We start from the raw sequence: 23,023 nt of genomic DNA on the forward strand, positions 1-23,023 counted from the left end.
CAGTATCCCTTCTTTCCTTTCTCTCCAAAACTCTTGAACGCGCCGTGCTTGGCCAGCTCTCTTGCTATCTCTCTCAGAATGACCTTCTTGATCCTAATCAGTCAGGTTTCAAGACTGGGCATTCAACTGAGACTGCTCTTCTCTGTGTCACGGAGGCTCTCCGCACTGCTAAAGCTAACTCTCTCTCCTCTGCTCTCATCCTTCTAGACCTATCTGCTGCCTTTGATACCGTGAACCATCAGATCCTCCTCTCCACCCTCTCCGAGCTGGGCATCTCCGGCACCGCGCACGCTTGGATTGCGTCCTACCTGACAGGTCGCTCCTACCAGGTGGCGTGGCGAGAATCTGTCTCCGCACCACGTGCTCTCACCACTGGTGTCCCCCAGGGCTCTGTTCTTGGCCCACTCCTATTCTCGCTATACACCAAGTCACTTGGCTCTGTCATATCCTCACATGGTCTCTCATATCATTGCTATGCAGATGACACACAATTAATCTTCTCCTTTCCCCCTTCTGACAACCAGGTGGCGAATCGCATCTCTGCATGTCTGGCAGACATATCAGTGTGGATGACGGATCACCACCTCAAGCTGAACCTCGGCAAGACGGAGCTGTTCTTCCTCCCGGGGAAGGACTGCCCGTTCCATGATCTCGCCATCACGGTTGACAACTCCCTTGTGTCCTCCTCCCAGAGTGCTAAGAGCCTTGGCGTGACCCTGGACAACACCCTGTCGTTCTCCACCAACATCAAGGCGGTGACCCGATCCTGTAGGTTCATGCTCTACAACATTCGCAGAGTACGACCCTGCCTCACACAGGAAGCGGCGCAGGTCCTAATCCAGGCACTTGTCATCTCCCGTCTGGATTACTGCAACTCGCTGTTGGCTGGGCTCCCTGCCTGTGCCATTAAACCCCTACAACTCATCCAGAACGCCGCAGCCCGTCTGGTGTTCAACCTTCCCAAGTTCTCTCACGTCACCCCGCTCCTCCGCTCTCTCCACTGGCTTCCAGTCGAAGCTCGCATCTGCTACAAGACCATGGTGCTTGCCTACGGAGCTGTGAGGGGAACGGCACCTCCGTACCTTCAGGCTCTGATCAGGCCCTACACCCAAACAAGGGCACTCCGTTCATCCACCTCTGGCCTGCTCGCCTCCCTACCTCTGAGGAAGCACAGTTCCCGCTCAGCCCAGTCAAAACTGTTCGCTGCTCTGGCACCCCAATGGTGGAACAAGCTCCCTCACGACGCCAGGACAGCGGAGTCAATCACCACCTTCCGGAGACACCTGAAACCCCACCTCTTCAAGGAATACCTGGGATAGGATAAAGTAATCCTTCTAACCCCCCCCCCTTAAAAGATTTAGATGCACTATTGTAAAGTGGCTGTTCCACTGGATATTATAGGTGAATGCACCAATTTGTAAGTCGCTCTGGATAAGAGCGTCTGCTAAATGACTAAAAAAAAAATGTAAAAAAAAAATGTATCTACAGGTCAGCTCAGAGTTAGACAGTACCACACCATTCAACATCATGCAGTGAGGTCTGGAAGACTGCTGCATTATGACAACACACCACTACGTATAGAATATTCTATTCTTCTAAACTATACAGTCATACAGTACCTGTTGACCAATGTGTAGTCAGTGCTCTGCATGTTCTACAGGTGTAGGATCTTAATTTGACCTCTTTTGTTGCTGCCGATTTTCCAGGAAATGCAGATGAGCTTCTGGATTTACATAAATTCATTGAAAACCCGCACTAACACACGGTTATATTAACAGTAGCCAATTGCACTTTTCACGTAGTCTACCTTTGACCAGTTAACAGCCCAACCACTAATCAAGCAACGTTATGGACTAAATGTTCAAATCCTGTTGCTGCAGGATTCTTTTTCTACAACAATACTCGTCAAATTAATATCCTAATTAAGGAATTGAGTAAGCAAAATTAAGTAAGGAACTAAACTCAATAACATGTGGTAGAATATGTTTACAACACTGCTATACTATAATACTACTTTGTGACACGGGTTATCCTAATCCAAACATGTGTTTACAAATATGTTAAAAACAGGATGAGTGGTAACCATGTTGGATGCAACAGTGGATTTCAGGCTTTGGATTTCATCTAAGTTCAACATTTAGATTCATGTTCGAGAATCCTCCCCAAAGGTATGGTATTCAATCATTTTGGGCCCTAACTGCAAATCGATTGTGTTCTCACCTGTCTAGTATTATGATGGGAGCATGCAGTCGAAGCCTAGCTATGGTGTCTGTCAAGAGGCAGTTATATTGCTTTACAATTACAGGGTCTGCCACTTGTCTAAACCTATTCATAAATTTAACAGCATAAAACTACTTCATTTCATCTCAGTGGTGTTATTGATGCCCTGGTGACTCCGACACTCCAACACGTTCGGAATTTAGTGTATTGACTGTTTTACATGAATAATGCAATGTGCTGCAAAACAGATGTTTCGTCAGACACCGTCTCTGCCCTAATTGATACAAACATCTCTGAGATATTTTTGGTCCCATGGCTCTCTACTCTCTCTCTCTCTTTCTCAATCATCCATTTCAATCCTGGATTATTTGATTCTCCCATATCCTGGCCTGGGACTTGAAAATGAAATATAAAACAGATTCCTTGGCGAACGAGGTGCTGGAAACCAAGACGGGGCGATTTAAAAAGGGGAGGGAGGGATGGTGGGAGGAAGGAGAAATAGACAGTGGAGGTATATAAAAACAAACTGATGAAATAAGACCTTGAAATAAGACCTTTGGGGAGTGTTTCTCTCTCTCTCTCTCTCGCTTTCTCCATCCCTCCCTTCCACCCCTTTCTTCACTTGGTGACGGCGAGGACTTGTGTCAGATATGAAAAGGGCCAGTGGATCAGCATCAAATCAATGTTTACAGAGCTCAATAGCAGGTCCACTGTTATGGCATGTAAAGAGGCGGTAATCCAATAGGGTGGCTGAATAGAGTGTTTCTGCCCTGTGTCCTCGGGGACCAGCTACTGCATAAAGCAGGGCAGGAAGAAAAAAGCACAGCTGTTGTGATATAAGGACCATGAATAAACAGAAACATCCATCAAACATGATCTGTGACCTTGATAAGCGATGTTACCGTAGGAGGTCTATGTGCTGTTTATTGGGTGTTTTACGTTGTTGCTATCTATGCTACATTCAGAACAGGAGCGAGTGTTACCAATCGCGGGATTACCTAAATCAAACTGTTCTTAAAAACAGGGACATTTGATTCTGAGTGTTTTACAGAAGTTAGACACGGTAGTGAATTCATTCAGTGTGAAGTGCATTTCACAATGAAATATTCCTATGCAACCTTGGTTTACTTCACTCATAATACGTGCTGTTTCTTTTTGGCTTTAGTGTTTTCTGAAGGATTCTGCATTCATTTACCTTTTAGCCTCATATTGTGACTCGTAATGGCAAAAATAGGCTGACAGGGCAATGTCATCGCCGTCCTCTCAGTACTCAGCTAGCCACAATAGAGGAAAATAAGATACAGTCCTTTCTGTCTTTAAACGACTAATTATATCTCCCTACTAACATACTGAATACATTTTAGGATTCGCCAGGAAGGAGCGAATAATATTAGCATCTCTTTATGCAGGTGCACACTTTGAATTGTCAAAAGGCTTATTTTTGTTATTGACTTTTTGTTATTTAGGCTCACGGTTGTTGATATTCGAGACTGTCAGCGGTATCAGTGCCTGCTGCGTGCGCTGTCCCTACTGTATTTTACATTAGTTCTCCCAAATAAACAGCCACCCAGTTTGGGTGCCACCCGCCACAACCACATATTTGCAACAGTGTTGATTAGATTGTGTTGTATTTTTTATATTTTTTACAGCTTAATCGTGTAAGTCATATAATTTAATACACTTTAAAAAAGTGATATTCAGTATAATGAGCAAAACACAACAATTTGCATAAGCAAAAACAAGCAATAACTAAAAGCACTGAATTCTAAAATATTTATTCCAGTAAAATAGTATTATCTGCTCTATGCTCAAAAAGAGAGGTGTTTACCCCCTAATAAATGAGTACAAAATACCTCCCTGAGATATTCTTCTCTAAAATATAGTACACGTTTAGTCTCATCCACAATGGAGGAGAGAAATGAAAAATTCTAAACTGACATGGCATCTCTCATCTCTAATGATGGGAAAGACTAATGGGTGTGAAGACTATTCAATTGAAGCTCTAGATTATTCCCTTAATGCAATTTAGCCTGGAAAAAACAGGCAAACTAAACTAAACTAAACAAAGATAATGATTATAAATGAATGAAGGCCCGCTTCATCCGGGCCTCGTTATTGCACAAGTGAGCAGATATTATCCTTGCATTGAAACTCTCTAATCTATCCTGCAACACAGAAATGAGCAGAGCAATATTTTATCCCAGTTAGCATCTCTCTGTGTGTGTTTTTCTCCTGTCTGTGTGTGAGTGTGTGTGTGGGTGTTTTCTCCTGTCTGTCTGTCTGTCTGTCTGTCTGTCTGTCTGTCTGTCTGTCTGTCTGTCTGTCTGTCTGTCTGTCTGTCTGTCTGTCTGTCTGTCTGTCTGTCTGTCTGTGTGTCTGTCTGTGTTTTCTCCTGTCTGTGTGTGTGTGTGTGTGTTTTCTCCTGTCTGTGTGTGTGTGTTTTCGTCTGTCCGTCCGTCCGTCTGTGCCTGTGTGTGTGTGTGCGTGTCTCTCTCTCATGTGTCTCCTGTGTCTCTTGGTTAGAGAGTTGGGCCAGTAACCAAAAGGTTGCTGGATCGAATCCCTGAGCTGACATGGTAAACATCTGTTGTTCTGCCCCTGAACAAGGCAGTTAACCCACTGTTCCTAGGCCGTCATTGTAAATAATAATTTGTTCTTAACTGACTTGCCTAGTTAAATAAAGGTTAAATAAATGTGTAATGTATAGGTTGAGATCATTTCCTTCTTTCGCTCATTATTCCCTCGAAAAAATGATCTGAATTCTGAGACAGAGATAAAGTTCCAGATTTTGTTTTGTTTTAATGGTGCATGGAAATTTAGCCTACAGGAATGTTCCCTGCTATGACACGCTCATTACGCCATCCAATGAGTGATTGAGCATGTAAGTTCTCCATGTCCCTTCGTCTATTATCATGATATTTCTCAATCAGGAGTCTGCCTTGGATCCCTAATGGTCTATCTCTGACTAAACTAGAGTGCTTTCTGCAGCTCAAATCTCTGGATCTTATCTAGTCAGGCTGTGTATCCACTGTCTTTAAAAATAGAGCCCGCTGGGAAGTTGCAGCGATGAGACAAGATCATAATCACGAAATTGGGGAGAAAAAGCGGGTAAAAAAACACAAATAAAAAAGATTAGAGGATTCTAGCAGCTCACATGCTGGGAATGACTAAGTGGAAAAAATTCAAATAGACATTAGTCATGGTTAAGTTTGGTTTTGATTAGACTACTCTGCCCTACCAAGCAAAAAGGCAGTAACTGCTCATAGCGTGGAACTGAGAAAACTTGCTTTTATTTACCTTGGTTACACAGTAACTTTATCCAGTTACTGCTAACATGACCCCCATTTTCTCCAAAAGACAATACAACAGAGCCAGGATACTTGTCTACATGATAAAACATGTATTAACGTAGAAAAAAAATGACATTAACTCATTTTTGACCAAATGAGCAGGTGCTGCCTTTCTGCTTGCTAGATGCTGTTTCGCTGGCCTGTAGTAGTAAAGAGCGAAGTGAAATCAGCTATCAGAATGTATTGCTGAAATGGGTGAAAAGCGATCATCCAACAGATGTAGTTAGTCCGTCCTCCACGATGCTACTATTCTGACGCTGAACAAACGAAACAACGCCAAACTATTTGATGTTTTGAAGGCTATGATCTTCCTAAACTCCTCCTACACTGTAGTCTACGTCTGAGCCAAGCTGGTTCAATCGCTGGATCCCAGTAAACGTCGTATATATCATTTAACAAAATATACCAGACAACTGTTCTTGACAAAGGATGGTCAAGTATGAAGTATGTAACATCTCCACGGAATGTCAATTCAACGTATTTAGAACACGACAACAAACTACCCTCAGAGACCTTTAAAGTTGCCAAAGGTAATAGCAAAGAAAGCTGTTTTTCTTATTTTTCTAATTACACTCCTGGATATACAGTAAGTTTGCTTATATTTCCAAGGCTATGAATAATATATTTCTAGCACAGGGCTATTATTAGCCATCTGCCTGCCATTGCTAAGTCCCAATTGACAATGCGGCTCAGCTAAACATTTCTACCTCTAGACAAGACAAACAGACTAAATTGGTCATTGAGGAATTCTATGCTACTGTAATTAACACTCCTCCCGTTATATATGAACTGTTAAGTGAAATAAATCAACTTCGCTCCCAGATGGGAACATGAACATACACTGATGGACGCATAAATTATTACTCACACACTGTATAAACTGGTATGTCTAAAGGTGGATTTAAAGACAGAAAAGCCCCAGATCCCGGCACCTCAGAATATTGTAAAAAAGACAGTCGAATGTTTCTCGAGCGGGATGTATATAAATCTACCTTTGTAAAATAACACTAAGGGAAAGAAGGGACCTGAATTAATAATAACGCCTTCTGGCTTAAGAGAGATTCTTAAACCATCGTTGATGGGAAATTTGCATGTCAGGACATACACCAAGGAAAGAGCCAAAACTGTTTTTCACCTGGTGTGGCCTCCCTGGTTTGCTTTGAGGGATGTTAGCATCCACAGAAACTGGCACACACACACACACACACACACACACACACACACACACACACACACACACACACACACACACACCCAGAGAGAGAGAGAGAGACAAGGACAGGTCATCATGTACAGCAGCAGATCACTTTGGGTCACTCTACCACGGCCTTATTACTGTGGGTATCTATTAGCATGCTAGCAGACACCCATAGACTTCCAGTCATTGCGCTAACGCTAGTTAGCATTGGCGCGCGAAACTACCTCTTAACTCCGTTCATACTGAAATGGTATCAGCAAGTTCATCAGACTATGGGGAGGTAGATAAAGGGCCTTGTTGCCAACATCCCGAAGTATCCCTTTAACCTGATCCATCTTAGGGACACAACACTGAGTGTCTACAGTCTTACAGTATACTTGAACTGTAGCAGCTGTGGTTGTTCATTGACAACCATTGTGTAGAACATTTGTATTTGTATTTATCATGGATCCCCATTAGCTGCTGAACATGAGAATGTTTGATTCACTGAGGAAATAGTAAGATTATTGATCATTACACATTCTGAATGGTGGGAAGTAGGAAGGTCTTCTGATTTGTTGTTTGCTTGTCTTTTTACAGGTGACTTATTCTGGACTTTGGACGTGGGCCATCATGACATGATCGAGCGGGCATAACTCCCGGTCACGGTCAAGTGTAATAGTGTCACACACAGGCCCTCTGCTGCATATTCCACCACCTATTGTGTGGCGTGACCGTGTTCCGACCGTGTTCCTGCATGGGCTACTGCCAATGTGCAAAGAACAACCAATTACCGAACGGAGGGGTTGCTTGAGAACACTCATCTTACTACAACTGACCTTTCTCACCGGCAGCAGACCGGTCGATCCACGGATATGGCCCTTCGCCAACTCAAACTCCCCATCCCTCAAAAGCGACCAGTAAATACTACCGGCCCAGCGAGTTTTGATGTTCTGATGTGATGTGTGCTTTTTAATCAGCTAGAGATGACTAGAGATGACAAATTCCACCCACTGAGAGGCTGGGGCTTAATTTGGTCCCTGGATCTTGCCGTGCTGCTCTGCTGTGCCAAGCGCGCCGATGCATTCATCTGAGACTCGTCACATACAGTAGGATGGCTGGAGGCATCATTATGGACAGATGAAATAAAAAGCAAGCTGCTCATACAACTGATGGTGGGCGGTGGGTGACAGACAGAGGCACAGGGGGGAAGAGAGGAATCAGAGGACCACTTAGTGCAAAAAACGGAAAGAAAGATGAAGAATCGGAGGAAAAGAGGGTAAATAGGATGGGCGACACAGAGAGGCGCTGCGTGAGAACTCTGCTTTGAATCTGTTTGAGAAGGCCTCCTCCAGCGTCAGCAAAACTTCATCTAGGAGAAAAGCTGAGCAAAACTGACCTGAGCAAAACGGCCAAACCCCCGCAACACTTAGAAGGCCTCAACACCGAGCAGCTGAAATGTAAGAAAAACATCTTAAAGAGGACTTGGCTTCCTCACTTGCCTAAAACAAGATCAGAAATGGGCATAGTGAAATAGAGTTGAAAAATAAGCACGTTTCACATCTCTAATACTGTTGTGAGTCTATAGCACACCTTCTCTGCATAATGCCCAAACAATTAGAGTGTCTCTCTTCCCCTCACCCTGAACACTCCCCCAGTGAGAGAAATATGTCAGCTCTAAGGATGAGTGGGCACAGCCATTAACACACCTAGGTGTTGGGAGGCAAAGAGCCGAACCGACCGACCGACAGACCTAATGTTTTCCCTCGCAGTTCACTTCTTCTACTCCTAGTCAAGAGCTGCGAAAATGTAATCCACTCACTGATGCGTATCGGCGGTGAGGCATTTAAATGGTTTAAACATCACGGCACTCCGCCTGACGGTGGACGGTTCGATCTCTCCCCCAAGAAAACATGAGGAGCAGAGGAATGAACTCCTTGGATGCGTTGCGAGTAGAGAGAGGTGAGGAGGGAGAGGGTTTATGCCTTTTTGGAAGGTGTGGCCATTTTTTTCTGGAATGTTTAGGCGTTGGGTGGTAATGCGGCAATCCAAAAACAATGGCGCTCCGATGAATTTAAAAAGCACCTCCTCTTCAAACTGTATGGATACAATAGATATAGCCTGTTTGAACTAATGAAAACAATAATATCTCACTTCTTTTACTCTGAAATAATGTTTCAGACAGAGAGTACAGTTCCCAATAGAGACCAGGCAAGGCTATATAATAAAACTGTCAACGTCAATAACACCACCACTGTCTGTAGTTTCACATAAAAACACTCAATTTATGGATGAGCGGCCTGCGTGTATGGGCTGCCACATTGTTCACTAAAGGTCAACAACACTGTGAGGGATATTTTTCTCCTGTAGGTTGAGACGGATACAGTAATATCTACAATATCGATACACTTCCCATGTGAGATGAGATGACTGTCTGTATGTACGCAAGCCACAGGGACCGAAGCACTAGCAAAGTATACTGTATATCCCATTGCAGGACTACACGATACAGTATATCATGGTATGCATGTGTGGCACAATATGCAAAATAGACAGTCGCTAAGTTATTCATTCAAATGATAATAATAATTAAATCAACATAATGTACATCACTTTCCTCACCTGACAATTTAGATAGCGTCTTTCCTCAAAATATACACGCCAGAGGGAAAGAAGGAGGAAAATACGCTGCTGCTTTTTTTATGGCCACCTTGAACGAGACACTATGCCGTGCAGTACATTGGACACCGTTCACAATTGAACATACATCTCCTTGCCTCCCCGTTGCACCTCTGACGGTATTTACTTGGTATCCACCATATTGGCTGAAGTAGCCGACACACAAAGAGGTGAATTTCCCATGTTCCCCCAGTGGAACAGCTCTTATTGAAAGTCCCACTCCTTCATTTGACCTACAACAAAACAGCGGTTCCACCACTTAGCTTGCTATAAAGCTGAGAAACGGGGCTGGAGAAATGAACCCAATTCAAAGCTCGTGAGGTATTCATAAGTGACATTCTTCAAGAATCAATCCATCATTTGAATGATGAAATCTTGCTGTAGTATCACCGCGCGGGCCTTTAAAGAGGATACAAAAGAATCAAGTCATCCCCATCTGTGTCCTGTCTGAAGGGGAGCTGAGCTGAGTCCGACTCCTGTCATGTTTTGGTGCCAGCGGCCCCATGCAGCAGCCAGCCATAAGGCTCCACTAGGCTATGTGACATAACATGACAGAAATCCCCATTGATATGGCTGAAAATTCCGACTCTGTGTGATTGGTTAGCAGGGGATTTTTGCTTTGTTGCAGATGGATGGAAATGAATGGGTCGGCATGATGGATCACAGACAGTGTGGTGTGTGTGTGTGTTAGGACCACAGGCGGCCACAAGAGAACAAGAGAACAAGAGATGGTGTGTGGGGGGTTGGAGAATCAATGACACCACGGAGGATTACAACTATCAGGAAGGCTTTAGGGAATCGTAGAGGCAGGAGGCGCGCTGGGCCGGGCGATCGGCTGTCTGGGGTGTCTGGCCCCGACGACAGCTTATTAGCTTTACTCCATTGTTTAACAGGGGCTAATCTTCACCGTTCTAATGCTGAAGACACAGGGTTCAGACATGTATAGTACACACCGCACACACACACACACACACACACACACACACACACACACACACACACACACACACACACACACACACACCTAATGCTATGGACACTCAGTAGCACTGTTTGTAGAAAAAATATGTACGCTGTCAAGTACAATAACCTTCAAATTTAAAAAAAATATGTAAACATACATTCAAATTTTTTTAAATTAATTGAGCACTTACATACAGGGCTACCAAGTTATGCTTGATGCCAATTCATCCGTATTAGTCAAAGTCTGGCTTCAGGACTCACTGTTTCTGCCACAGAGAAAGAGATGGGGGGGACATGGAATTTACACGATGCAATGAAATTGCAATAATTGAGATTTGTTTCAGATGATGGGAACATTCCACATCCATTTAACTGGGAAGGATGTCAGGTTTTAGGAATGACAGTCACATTGCCGTGCCATTATAAATGACATCCTATCGGGGGAGTAGATACCGCTGGGTACTCCTAGCTGCTGGAGGCAGTACTTAATTGGAAAAGTTAAATATATTCACCTTGCGCTTGGAGAAAAGCTGTTGAAAGGGTGCACTGCAGGTATACCATATGCATGGACCATGTTATTACAGCAGATTTGCGGACGTATTATTGAGAAAGTACTGATAGACATTAAATAATGCTAATAATAGCATTACGTAATAATATGCTAATAACAGCAAACAATAATAGGTTATTATGACTTGTACAAAGAAAAAGTTAAATGATTTATCTTCAGTCAACATCGACATTATCACTTTCTTCCCTTGTTTCACTTGGAGAGACTGGACTGGACTCAAATGAAAGCGAATGGCTTGTTAGCTCCGCCACAGTCAGTAAGATCTTAGCTTTTAGAAAGGGGGATGAGAGAAGGAGAGGGTCGAGAGAGAGAGAGAGAGAGAGAGAGAGAGAGAGAGAGAGAGAGAGAGAGGAGTATAAAATCTCTCTGTGTCCAGGGCAATTAGTGCGGTCAGGCTTCCCTACACCGTGGCGGTCCACTCCACGGCCACGGCCCCGTCCTGCTGGAGAGTGGTGCATTCTGGTCCTGCAGCGGACAGGGCAATCGAGCATGGGCCCTGACAGAAGGACTGACAGTGATGGGACAGCAGTTGAGCAGGGAGGGGTGGGCTGAATCCCCCCAGGGCCGATCGGGGGTACTGGGGGTACGGGTGGGGACGCAGAGAAGGAACACAGGCAGATGGTCTTTAATTGGAGGGAAATCCCGCTCTACCGGCAAAATATGCCGTTTTGTTTTGAAAAATGGTTCACAAGGGTGCCCACGGGCACAAACACTTGCGTCTCATCACACAGCGGCACACAACGCATGCCAACATGAGCATAAAGCGATAGGAACTCATTAAAAAAATCTCAGACTGGAAAAGGTAAACTCAGACTCTGCATTGGAACATGGAATAAGTTCTGTTTTTTTGTGGCCAGGCATTCATTTTCTCAATTGAATCATAAACCCTATTCTCATTCAACACACTTTCCTGCCAACAGCTTCTATGGGGAGCTGGAATAGAATTATGGACAGCTCTATAACTTCTCTAAGCATCTACCATAGGCTACTTATACTGTATAGTGTAACACTAGGCAGAGGTAAAATAAACTACAACTCTTCCATTTCTCTGTCTCTCTCTCTCTTGCTCTCAATCTCAATTACCAGGTGGAGATGACTGGAGCGATTGGGGGTTGCATCTAATGTGGAACCCTGAGTCTTCCCCCATGGCTTAAAGAATGAAGGTGATCCACCGAAGTGACGGTTTCATGAAATAAAATGTCTGCAGGAACTGAAGGAGACACTTCTAAGAGTATAGGGAGGGATGCCTAGACAGTGTTTCAGTATTACTGATTGACTGCTGTGGATGTCTATTTCACCTTCAGGTGGAGCTTATGTTTGGGGGTTACTCTGAAAAAATAGTTTCAGAAATTCAACGCCTAAGAAAATATATGTTTGTCTTTTTTGTGCTTTTACGTCTTTCTGTATATCATAAGTCGGAGATCATTTAAGGTGGTTTGAGGTCGTTGGTTTGTTTTAGCTCTTCAATAAATGGATAACAAATCTGGATCTGAACCAGCAGGCGGCTTCAGAAGATTACGGTATTAAGGGTTTACATCTAGAGAACACACATCAAAGAGGTTGGCCACCCTGAAAAATGATGAACTTGATCCACACTTGGCCCTTGTATAAATCACTCCCCATCCTCACTGTCAATTCACTCTGGCATCTTTCGCATGGCATCTTACAATCAGGATTTCTGTATGTTTAAAAACGAAAATGTCTGAGCACCCAAACACACATACACGCACATGCACGCACGCACGCCCACACGCACACACACACACACACACACACACACACACACACACACACACACACACACACACACACACACACACACACACACACACGAGAACAAAACCCATTCTCACACCACTAACACTCTTAAACCTATCCCAATTTGCAAGGAGAGCATATGTACACAGCCTCCAGCTGGTTCTGTCATGAACATCAGACAACTTTATCCATAACAGCCGGACTAAGAATTTACATCCAGTAACAGAACAGGTGCTAGCAAGAGAAGTGGCCCATCAATTTAGCAGAGAGACCGGGCTGAGGGAGGTGCTGTCTGAGAGTCCTGGGCAGGACAAAGCAAGAAGGAGGTAGTAATCCGTGTTTGTGTTTGTGTGTTTGTGTTTATGATTGTATGTGTGTGTGTGTGTGTGTGTGTGTGTGTGTGTGTGTGTGTGTGTGTGTGTGTGTGTGTGTGTGTGTGGTGGTAATCCATCCCGTCAGAGACCCCCAGAGCTGCCACTCTCAATCAGACCCACAAAAGGATGTTTGATACATAACATCTTCATTCACCAATACAACGCCTTTCAGGCATTCTACTGATGTCCTCACAGTGTCACGAAATGTGTCTCCCCTGCCTGCTCGGGCGGCGCTCGGCGGTCGTCGTCGCCGGCCTACTAGCCGCCGCTGATCCCTTTTTCCTTTTCTGTTGTCTTATTGTTTGCACCTGTTCCTTATTTGTGTGTGTTGATTTGTGGTTATTTAAGCCTGTTTAGCCCCGCCCAGGTTTGTGCGGGATTATTTTATCGTCAGTGTGCTTGTTTGATGTGCTGGCGATCTGCTTGGATTATTTTCTTTCCAGACTGTTTACCCGTTGTGTATGGGTTGGTAATTTTGTTCACACGCCTGTTGTGTTGGCGTCGACCGTGTCGTACCAGAGAAAATAAATCTCATTTTTCCTTACCTCTGCTCTCTGCGCCTGACTCCTACCACCACTCCTAGCATTCGTGACACACAGACTGTAAGAGATTGGGTTTCAAGTGGACTTCTTTCTTTGCAATTATACCGATGTGTAAATTACAAAGTTAAAACTGTACTATCACCCTTGTATTAACAATAACTATACTATCAAACCTTTGATTAACAATAATTATACTAGCAACCTTGTATTAACAATAACAATACTAGCAACCTTGTATTAACAATAACAAAACTAGCAACCATGTATTAACAATAACTATACTAGCAACATTGTATTAACAATAACAATACTAGCAACCATGTATTAACAATAACTATACTAGCAACCTTGTATTAACAATAACTATACTAGCAACCTTGTATTAACAATAGCTATACTAGCAACATTGTGTTAACAATACAAATACTAGCAACCTTGTATTAACAACAACAATACTAGCAACCTTGTATTAACAATAACTATACTAGCAACATTGTATTATAAATAACTATACTAGCAACCTTGTATTAACAATAACTATACTAGCAACCTTGTATTATAAATAACTATACTAGCAACATTGTATTATAAATAACTATACTAGCAACCTTGTATTAACAATAACTATACTAGCAACATTGTATTAAAAATAACTATACTAGCAACCTTTTATTAACAATAACTATACAAGCATCCTTGTTTTAACAATTACTATACAAGCATCCTTGTTTTAACAATTACTATACCAGCAACCTTGTTTTAACAGCAACAATGCTAGCAACCTTGTTTTAACAATAACTATACTAGCAATCTTGTTTTAACAATAAATATACTAGCAACCTTGTTTTAACAATAACTATACTAGCAACCTTGTTTTAACAATAACTATACTAGCAACCTTGTTTTAACAATAACTATACTAGCAACCTTGTATTAACAATAACTATACTAGCAACCTTGTTTTAACAGTAACTGTACTAGCAACCTTGTTTTAACAATAACTATTCTAGCAACCTTGTTTTAACAATAACTAAACTAGCAACCTTGTTTTAACAATAGCTATACTGGCAACCTTGTTTTAACAAAAACTATACTAGCAGCCTTGCATTAACAATAAATATACTAGCAACCTTGTTTTAACAATAACTGTACTAGCAATCTTGTTTTAACAATAAATATACTAGCAACCATATATTAACAATAAATAAACTATCAACCTTGTATTAACAGTAACTATACTAGCAACCATGTTCTAACAATAAATACACTAGCAACCTTGTTTTAAAAATAACTATACTAGCAACCTTGTATTAACAATATCTATACTATATACCGTGTTTTAACAATAGCTATACAAGCAAACTTATTTCAACAATAATTGTATTAGCAACCTTGTTTTAACAACAATTATACTAGCAACCTTGTTTTAACAATAGCTATACTAGCAACCTTGTTTTAACAATAACTATACTAGCAATCTTGCATTAACAATAACTATACTAGCAACCTTGCATTAACAATAACTATACTAGCAACCTTGTTTTAACAACAACTGTCACGTCCTGACCAGTAATAGGGGTCATTGGTTATTGTAGTTTGGTCAGGACGTGGCAGGGTTTTTTTTTATGTGGTTCGGGGTGGTTGTGTGTTTAGTGGGGTGTTTGATTTTTATTATTCCGGGTTTTGGGCAATGTTCTATGTTTATGTATTTCTATGTTTAGTCTAGTCATTTGTATTTTTATGTTTAGGTAAGTGGGGGTTGGACTCTCAATTGGAGGCAGGTGTTTTCTTGTTGCCTCTGATTGAGGGTCCTATAAATAGGTATGTGTTTGTGTTGGTATTTTGTGGGACATTGTGCTGTGTATAGCTCTGTGCCTTACTGGCCTGTTATTTTGTCGTTGTGTATTTTGTGTACGTATTTCTTTTGGTTTACCTTCTTTGTCCATTTAAATAAAAAGAAGATGAGTGCACATTTCCCCGCTGCGTCTTGGTCCACTTTACCCTACGACAACCGTGACAGAATCTCCCACCAACCAAGGACCAAGCAGCGGAGGAGGGAGCAACGGGTGGACTGTCGGGAGCAGCACCTGGAGTAGAGAAAACAGCGCGCTCGGGAGGTAATGGCATCCTGGTCGCTGGAGGTATTAGAGGCAAGGATTGACTGGACGTGGGAACAACTACTGGACCATTGTGACAGCCTGCCTGGGAAGCAGGTAAAGGTGGAGAGGCCGCCCCAAGATTTTTTTTTGGGGGGGGGCACACGGGTAGTTTGGCTGGGCAAGGATTAAGCCCCAAGCCAAATCCCTGTGCTTTTGTTGAGCAACCTTTGACTGGACAGGTCCCGTGCTTCGGGTTATTGCGTACTGTGGAGAAGCCAAGTGTTTTTAGGCCAGTGTGCGCAGTGCCAGCGCCCCACATTTGCCAGGGGGAATTGGGCATCCAGCCAGGACGGGTTGTGCAGGAGGTGCGATCGAGACCGCCAGTGCGTTTCCACAGCCCGGTATATCCAGTACCAGCACCACGCACCAGGCCTCCAGTGCGTCAGCCCAGTCCAATTCAGCCTGTTCCCGCTCCTCGCACTAGCCTTGAAGTGCGTGCCTCCAGTCTGATACCTCCAGTGCCAGCACCACGCACTAAGCTTCCAGTGCGTCAGCCCAGTCCAGTACGGCCTGTTCCCGCTCCTTGCACTAGCCTTAGTGTGTGTGTCCCTAGTCTGATACCTCCAGTACCAGCCCCACCTACTAAGCTTCCCGTGCGTCAGCCCAGTCCAGTACGTCCTGTTCCCGCTCCTCGCACTAGCCTTGGGGTGCGTGTCCCTAGTCTGATACCTCCAGTACCAGTTCCACGCACTAGGCTTCCAGTGCATCAGCCCAGTCCAGTACGTCCTGTTCCTGCTCCCCGCACTAGCCCTGAGGTGCGTGTCCCCAGTCTGGTACCTCCACTACCAGCCCCACGCATCAGGCTTCCAGTGCGTTAGCTCAGTCCCGAGCTTCCGACGACAGTGTCTCGTCCAGAACTTCCGGCAACAGTGCCTCGTCCAGAACTTCCGGCAACAGTGCCTCGTCCAGAGTATCCGGCAACAGTGCCACGTCCAGAGTGTCCGGAACCAAGGGAGACGGCCCACTGTCCGGAACCAAGGGAGACGGCCCACTGTCCGGAACCAAGGGAGACGGCCCACTGTCCGGAACCAAGGGAGACGGCCCACTGTCCGCAACCAAGAGAGACGGCCCACTGTCCGCAACCAAGAGAGACGGCCCACTGTCCGGAACCAAGAGAGACGGCCCACTGTCCGGAACCAGGGGAGTCGCCCTACAGTCCGGAACCGAGTGAGTCGCCCTACAGTCCTGAACCGAGTGAGTCTGCCTACAGTCCGGAACCGAGTGAGTCTGCCTACAGTCCGGAACCGAGTGAGTCTGCCTGCAGTCCGGAGCCGAGTGAGTCTGGCTGCAGTCCGGAACCGAGTGAGTCTGCCTGCAGTCCGGAGCCGAGTGAGTCTGCCTGCAGTCCGGGACCGAGTGAGTCTGCCTGCAGTCCGGAGCCGAGTGAGTGTGCCTGCAGTCCGGAGCCGAGTGAGTCTGGCTGCAGTCCGGAGCCGAGTGAGTCTGCCTGCAGTCCGGAGCCGAGTGAGTCTGCCTACAGTCCGGAGCCGAGTGAGTCTGGCTGCAGTCCGAGCCGAGTGAGTCTGCCTGCAGTCCGGAGCCGAGTGAGTCTGCCTGCAGTCCGGAGCCGAGTGAGTCTGCCTGCAGTCCGGAGCCGAGTGAGTCTGCCTGCAGTCCGAGCCGAGTGAGTCTGCCTGCAGTCCGGGACCGAGTGAGTCTGCCTACAGATCGGAGCCGAGTGAGTCTGCCTACAGTCCGGAGCCGAGTGAGTCTGCCTGCAGTCCGGAGCCGAGTGAGTCTGCCTACAGTCCGGAGCCGAGTGAGTCTGCCTGCAGTCCGGAACCGAGTGAGTCTGCCTACAGTCCGGAGCCGAGTGAGTCTGCCTGCAGTCCGGAGCCGAGTGAGTCTGCCTGCAGTCCGGAGCCGAGTGAGTCTGCCTGCAGTCCGGAGCCGAGTGAGTCTGCCTGCAGTCCGGGACCGACTGAGTCTGCCTGCAGTCCGGGACCGAGTGAGTCTGCCTACAGATCGGAACCGAGTGAGTCTGCCTACAGATCGGAACCGAGTGAGTCTGCCTACAGATCGGAACCGAGTGAGTCTGCCTACAGTCCGGAACCGAGTGAGTCTGGCTGCAGTCCGGAGCCGAGTGAGTCTGGCTGCAGTCCGGAGCCGAGTGAGTCTGCCTGCAGTCCGGAGCCGAGTGAGTCTGCCTGCAGTCCGGAGCCGAGTGAGTCTGCCTGCAGTCCGGAGCCGAGTGAGTCTGCCTGCAGTCCGGAGCCGAGTGAGTCTGCCTACAGATCGGAACCGAGTGAGTCTGCCTACAGTCCGGAACCGAGTGAGTCTGCCTACAGTCCAGAACCGAGTGAGTCTGCCTACAGTCCGGAACCGAGTGAGTCTGCCTACAGATCGGAACCGAGTGAGTCTGCCTACAGTCCGGAACCGAGTGAGTCTGCCTACAGTCCGGAACCGAGTGAGTCTGCCTACAGTCCGGAACCGAGTGAGTCTGCCTACAGTCCGGAACCGAGTGAGTCTGCCTACAGTCCGGAACCGAGTGAGTCTGCCTACAGTCCGGAACCGAGTGAGTCTGCCTACAGTCCGGAACCGAGTGAGTCTGCCTACAGATCGGAACCGAGTGAGTCTGCCTACAGATCGGAACCGAGTGAGTCTGCCTACAGTCCGGAACCAAGTGAGTCTGCCTACAGTCCAGAACCGAGTGAGTCTGCCTGCAGTCTGGAGCTTCCAGAGTCGGCTTACAGTCCTGAGCATTCAGCAGGGGTGGACAGGTTGGGTGGGGGAAATAGACCCACCTCCAGTATAGGTTGGTTGGGGAGGGGGGGGGGGTGTAGCACAGGAGCCGTCGTTGACGGCAGCCACCCTCCCTTCCCTCCCTTTAGTTTAGGGGATTTATTTTGTTTTGGGATAATTTTGTTTATTTGTGTGAGGTGCATCCGGGGTCTGCACCTTTGGGTGGGGGGGGGTACTGTCATGTCCTGACCAGTAATAGGGGTTATTTGTTATTGTAGTTTGGTCATGACGTGGCAGGGGGTATTTGTTTTATGTGGTTCGGGGTGGTTGTGTGTTAGTGGGGTGTTTGATTTATTATTCCGAGTTTTGGGCAATGTATTTCTATGTTTAGTCGAGTCATTTGTATTTCTATGTTTAGGTAATTGGGGTTTGGACTCTCAATTGGATGCAGGTGTTTTCTTGTTGAACTGATTGAGGGTCCTATAAATAGGTATGTGTTTGTGTTGGTATTTTGTGGGAGATTGTGCTAGGTATAGCTTTGTGCCTTACCGGCCTGTTATTAGTCGTTGTGTTTTTTTGTGTACGTGTTGTTTTGGTTCACCTTCTTATCCATTTAATAAAAAGAAGATGAGTGCACATTTCCCCGCTGCGTCTTGGTCCACTTTACCCTACAACAACCGTGACAGTTTTAACAATAATTATACTAGCAACCTTGTTTTAACAATAATTATACTAGCAACCTTTATTTTTACAATAACTATACTATCAACCTTGTTTTTACAATGACTGTACTATCAACCTTGTTTTATCAATAGTTATACTATCAACCTTATTTTAACATAACTATACTAGCAGCCTTGTTTTAACAATAACTATACTAGCAACCTTGTATTGACAATAACTATACTAGCAACATTGTTTTATCAATAACTATACTAGCAACATTGTTTTATCAATAACTATACTAGCAACATTGTTTTATCAATAACTATACTAGCAACATTGTTTTATCAATAACTATACTAGCAACATTGTTTTAACAATAACTATACTAGCAACCTTGTATTGACAATAACTATACTAGCAACATTGTTTTAACCATAATTATACTAGCAACCTTGTTTTAACAATAGCTATACTAGCAACCTTGTTTTAACAATAACTATTCTAGCAACCTTTTTTAACAGTAACTAAACTAGCAACCTTGTATTAACAGTAACTATACTAGCAACCTTGTTTTAACAATAACTATACTCACAACCTTGTTTTAACAATAACTATACTAGCAAACTTGTTTTAACAATAACTATACTCACAACCTTGTTTTAACAATAACTATACTAGCAACCTTGTTTTAACAATAACTATACTCACAACCTTGTTTTAACAATAACTATACTCACAACCTTGTTTTAACAATAGCTATACTCGCAACCTTGTTCTAACAATAGCTAAACTAGCAACCTTGTTTTAACAATAGCTAAACTAGCAACCTTGTTTTCACAATAACAATACTAGCAACCTTGTTTTAACAATAACTATAATAGCAACATTTTATTAACACTAACTATATTAGCAACCTTGTATTAACATAGTTACACAATAACTTCTGTGCACATTTTTTTTAGTTCACCACAACAGTGATTCAGTATACTAAAACGTAGGCAGTAGAGCTATAGTAATTGGGATATGTTTATACACCACTGATAGCAGTTAAGACATTGACAGTTTACATAGAAACTACTTCAGAATCATATTTTTAGATATGTTCTTCACACCGCCTCGCCAACCACAGTGACCGTCCATCTTGGAAAACTAATTGAATCAGTGTTCTAAGGGCCGGCTGAGAGCTCTAGAGCTGTGTACTGTGCAGCAGGGCAATTTACATCTAGCCTAAATGAGTCTATGTAATAGGAGATGGGAGAGATTGCATAGTGTTCTCTTTTTCCAGCGGAGAAACAATAATGGACTGTTTTATTTAGTAGCACTCCTCCTCTTTCTGAGTGGAAGTCTCTCTCTCTCTCTCCCTCTCTCTCCTCTCTCCCTCTCTCCCTCCCTCCCTCGGCAGGCTTTTAGCGTGGAAGGGATAGCTACAACACATCCTCAGCGGGCGGAATGCGTCACGTCACCAATGAGGGCTCACGCCGCTCGCAGCGCAGGGACGTTAGTGCCGTCCTCGACGGGGAGATTTGTCCTAATAAAACGTCAGGCTCGGAGCAGAATGAACTGTAATGACTTTGTGAGTTCACTAATGGGCAATAAATCTTAGATTAGGGGCTCCTGCACAAATGCGGTAAGATAAGCAGCGCGCACTCACAGTCATGTTTCATTGCTGTATATCCGATGGGTTCATTTCAGAGTCGTCGTTTCTTCCCTGTTTGTTTAGGATGTGTTGTGTGTTCACAAAGCTGAGCATCCACAATAAGGGAAGGGTGGTAGAATTATCATGAAAATATAATTTCTGGAAACAAATGATTCATGACTTATTACTTCTTCCTCAGACAGATAATGATTGTTGCTTGAAGGCATGAAATCATAATTTTGGAGGGAGCGTGGAGATTATTATACAATATATCCCCCTGAGATGTCAAAATCCTAAAAGTTGTGTCACTATATCTCATTATTAGTACAATTGAGATTGATACTTTTTATGACAGAAGATGAACTGCTCTGACCGTCTACTGTATGAGACACATCAATACCTTCTCTGGACATTCATCTGTACAGCGTTCTACCATAATGCTTCCTTATAGTTTGTCTTTGTCCCCCAAAAAAACATTTATCGGAGGCTTATTAGCTTAAGAAAACCAACCAAGGTGGGAGAAATGATTTGTTGGGCGTTGGGGCGTGTACGGAGGGCACTGGGTCGGAGGGGGTTGAGGCGATCGCGGGGGGGGAGTGGAAGCACTGAATGAGATATGGTTAACAAATAAAACTGACGGATAGCCCAGTGGATGGCACGTTAATGTTCGTCCGACCCTGAACCCCTCCTCTTCAAGCAGTTGTAGAGATTGCCTTTTTTTTAAATCCTAATAGCATCACTTATCATTCGGGAAGCTTCCAGCAAAGCAAAGAAAAAAAGAAAAACCCTTCTCTCTCTGTCTCTTTCTCTCTCTCTAAAGTCCTGAGGGGAAATCAGCACCGAGGATAAAAATCAATCATATTATTCATGTACACACAACGGCTATTCCTCTATTCCTCCCTCCCTCCTATGAGGTAGAAAGAAACGAGCTACTGATTGCCTGCAACTCGACATTACAAAAGACCCAATATTCTGAGAATGCATTAGATAAATATTAACTTCTGTAGTTGGCTCGCTGTCTGTCAACGTCATCACTCAATATGATGAATGAATGCGACTACTTAGTCCTCAAAAGTCTGAGATGTGAAATCAAGTTGGAAGTGATTACAAATCTACCAATATAATATACACTTTTCTTTTAACGGACAAAGACTGTTGGGTTTGGTTCAATGCTGTCACAATTAATAATATCTGTTTCGAATTTCACAAAGTAGAACTATCCTGCTGCCACCATCTTCCACCTTCCCTCCTCCTCCCTGTTTCCAAAAACAGCAGTCCCTCCTTTGCCTTTTGGCAGGGCTGTTTTCTGGCACTCACTTCTTGGCCCCGAAATTCCCTGAAATCCCACGCACGCAAACTCAAACGCACACACGCAAACTCAAAACACACACACACACACACACACACACACACACACAAGCTCAGATGCTGTGATTAATGTCCAGAATGTGTGTGTCAACTTAAAGACCGCCCGTGGTGCAATATGTTCCCTGGGCCGGGCCTTACCAGCCAGCTGGCAGCACCACGCTCCACAGGGCCTGGGATGAGAGGGGAGGCTAGCAGGCACACAGCCCTGCCACCCAGCTATCCAAACACCCAACTCACTGGTCATTACCCAACACCTACTGACTGGCACATACACAGGCAGAACCAGTTAGAGGGATGGGTGGAGGGGGGAGAGAGTAAAGCCCAATTTGTACAGTGCCAAGGATAGAGAGAGAGAGAGAGAGAGGTGAAGAGAGAGAAACAAAGAAAGAGAGAGAAAGAGAAAGTGAAAGAGAGAGAGAGAAAGATGTCTAAATCATTCTGGACAGTGCGGGATGGATCCAAATGGCCCACAGGCTAACAACAGTATGCATTATGTTCAGCAAACAATACCTGTCTGCAGGGGGGTTGTCAGGCATCCATTATTTTCGAGGGGGCACAAAGCATGTGTGGATGGATGGGGGATGGGGGGGTGGGGGTGCATTGTGCCTAATTCTACAGTTGTCTTCAGAAAGTATTCATACCCCTTGACTTATTCCCCTTGACTTGGGGCAGCAGCGTAGCCTAGTGGTTAGAGTGTTGGACTAGTAACCGAAAGGTTGCAAGATCAAATCCCCAAGCTGACAAGGTACAAATCTGTCGTTCTGCCCCTGAACAAGGCAGTTAACCCACTGCTCCTAGACTGTCATTGAAAATAAGAATTTGTTCTTGCCTAGTAAAATAAATTCCACATTTTGAATTCAAAACGGATTACATTTATT

The sequence above is a fragment of the Salmo salar genome, chromosome ssa08 (assembly GCF_905237065.1).
Source record: "Salmo salar chromosome ssa08, Ssal_v3.1, whole genome shotgun sequence".
In the NCBI taxonomy this organism is placed as follows: Eukaryota; Metazoa; Chordata; class Actinopteri; order Salmoniformes; family Salmonidae; genus Salmo; species Salmo salar.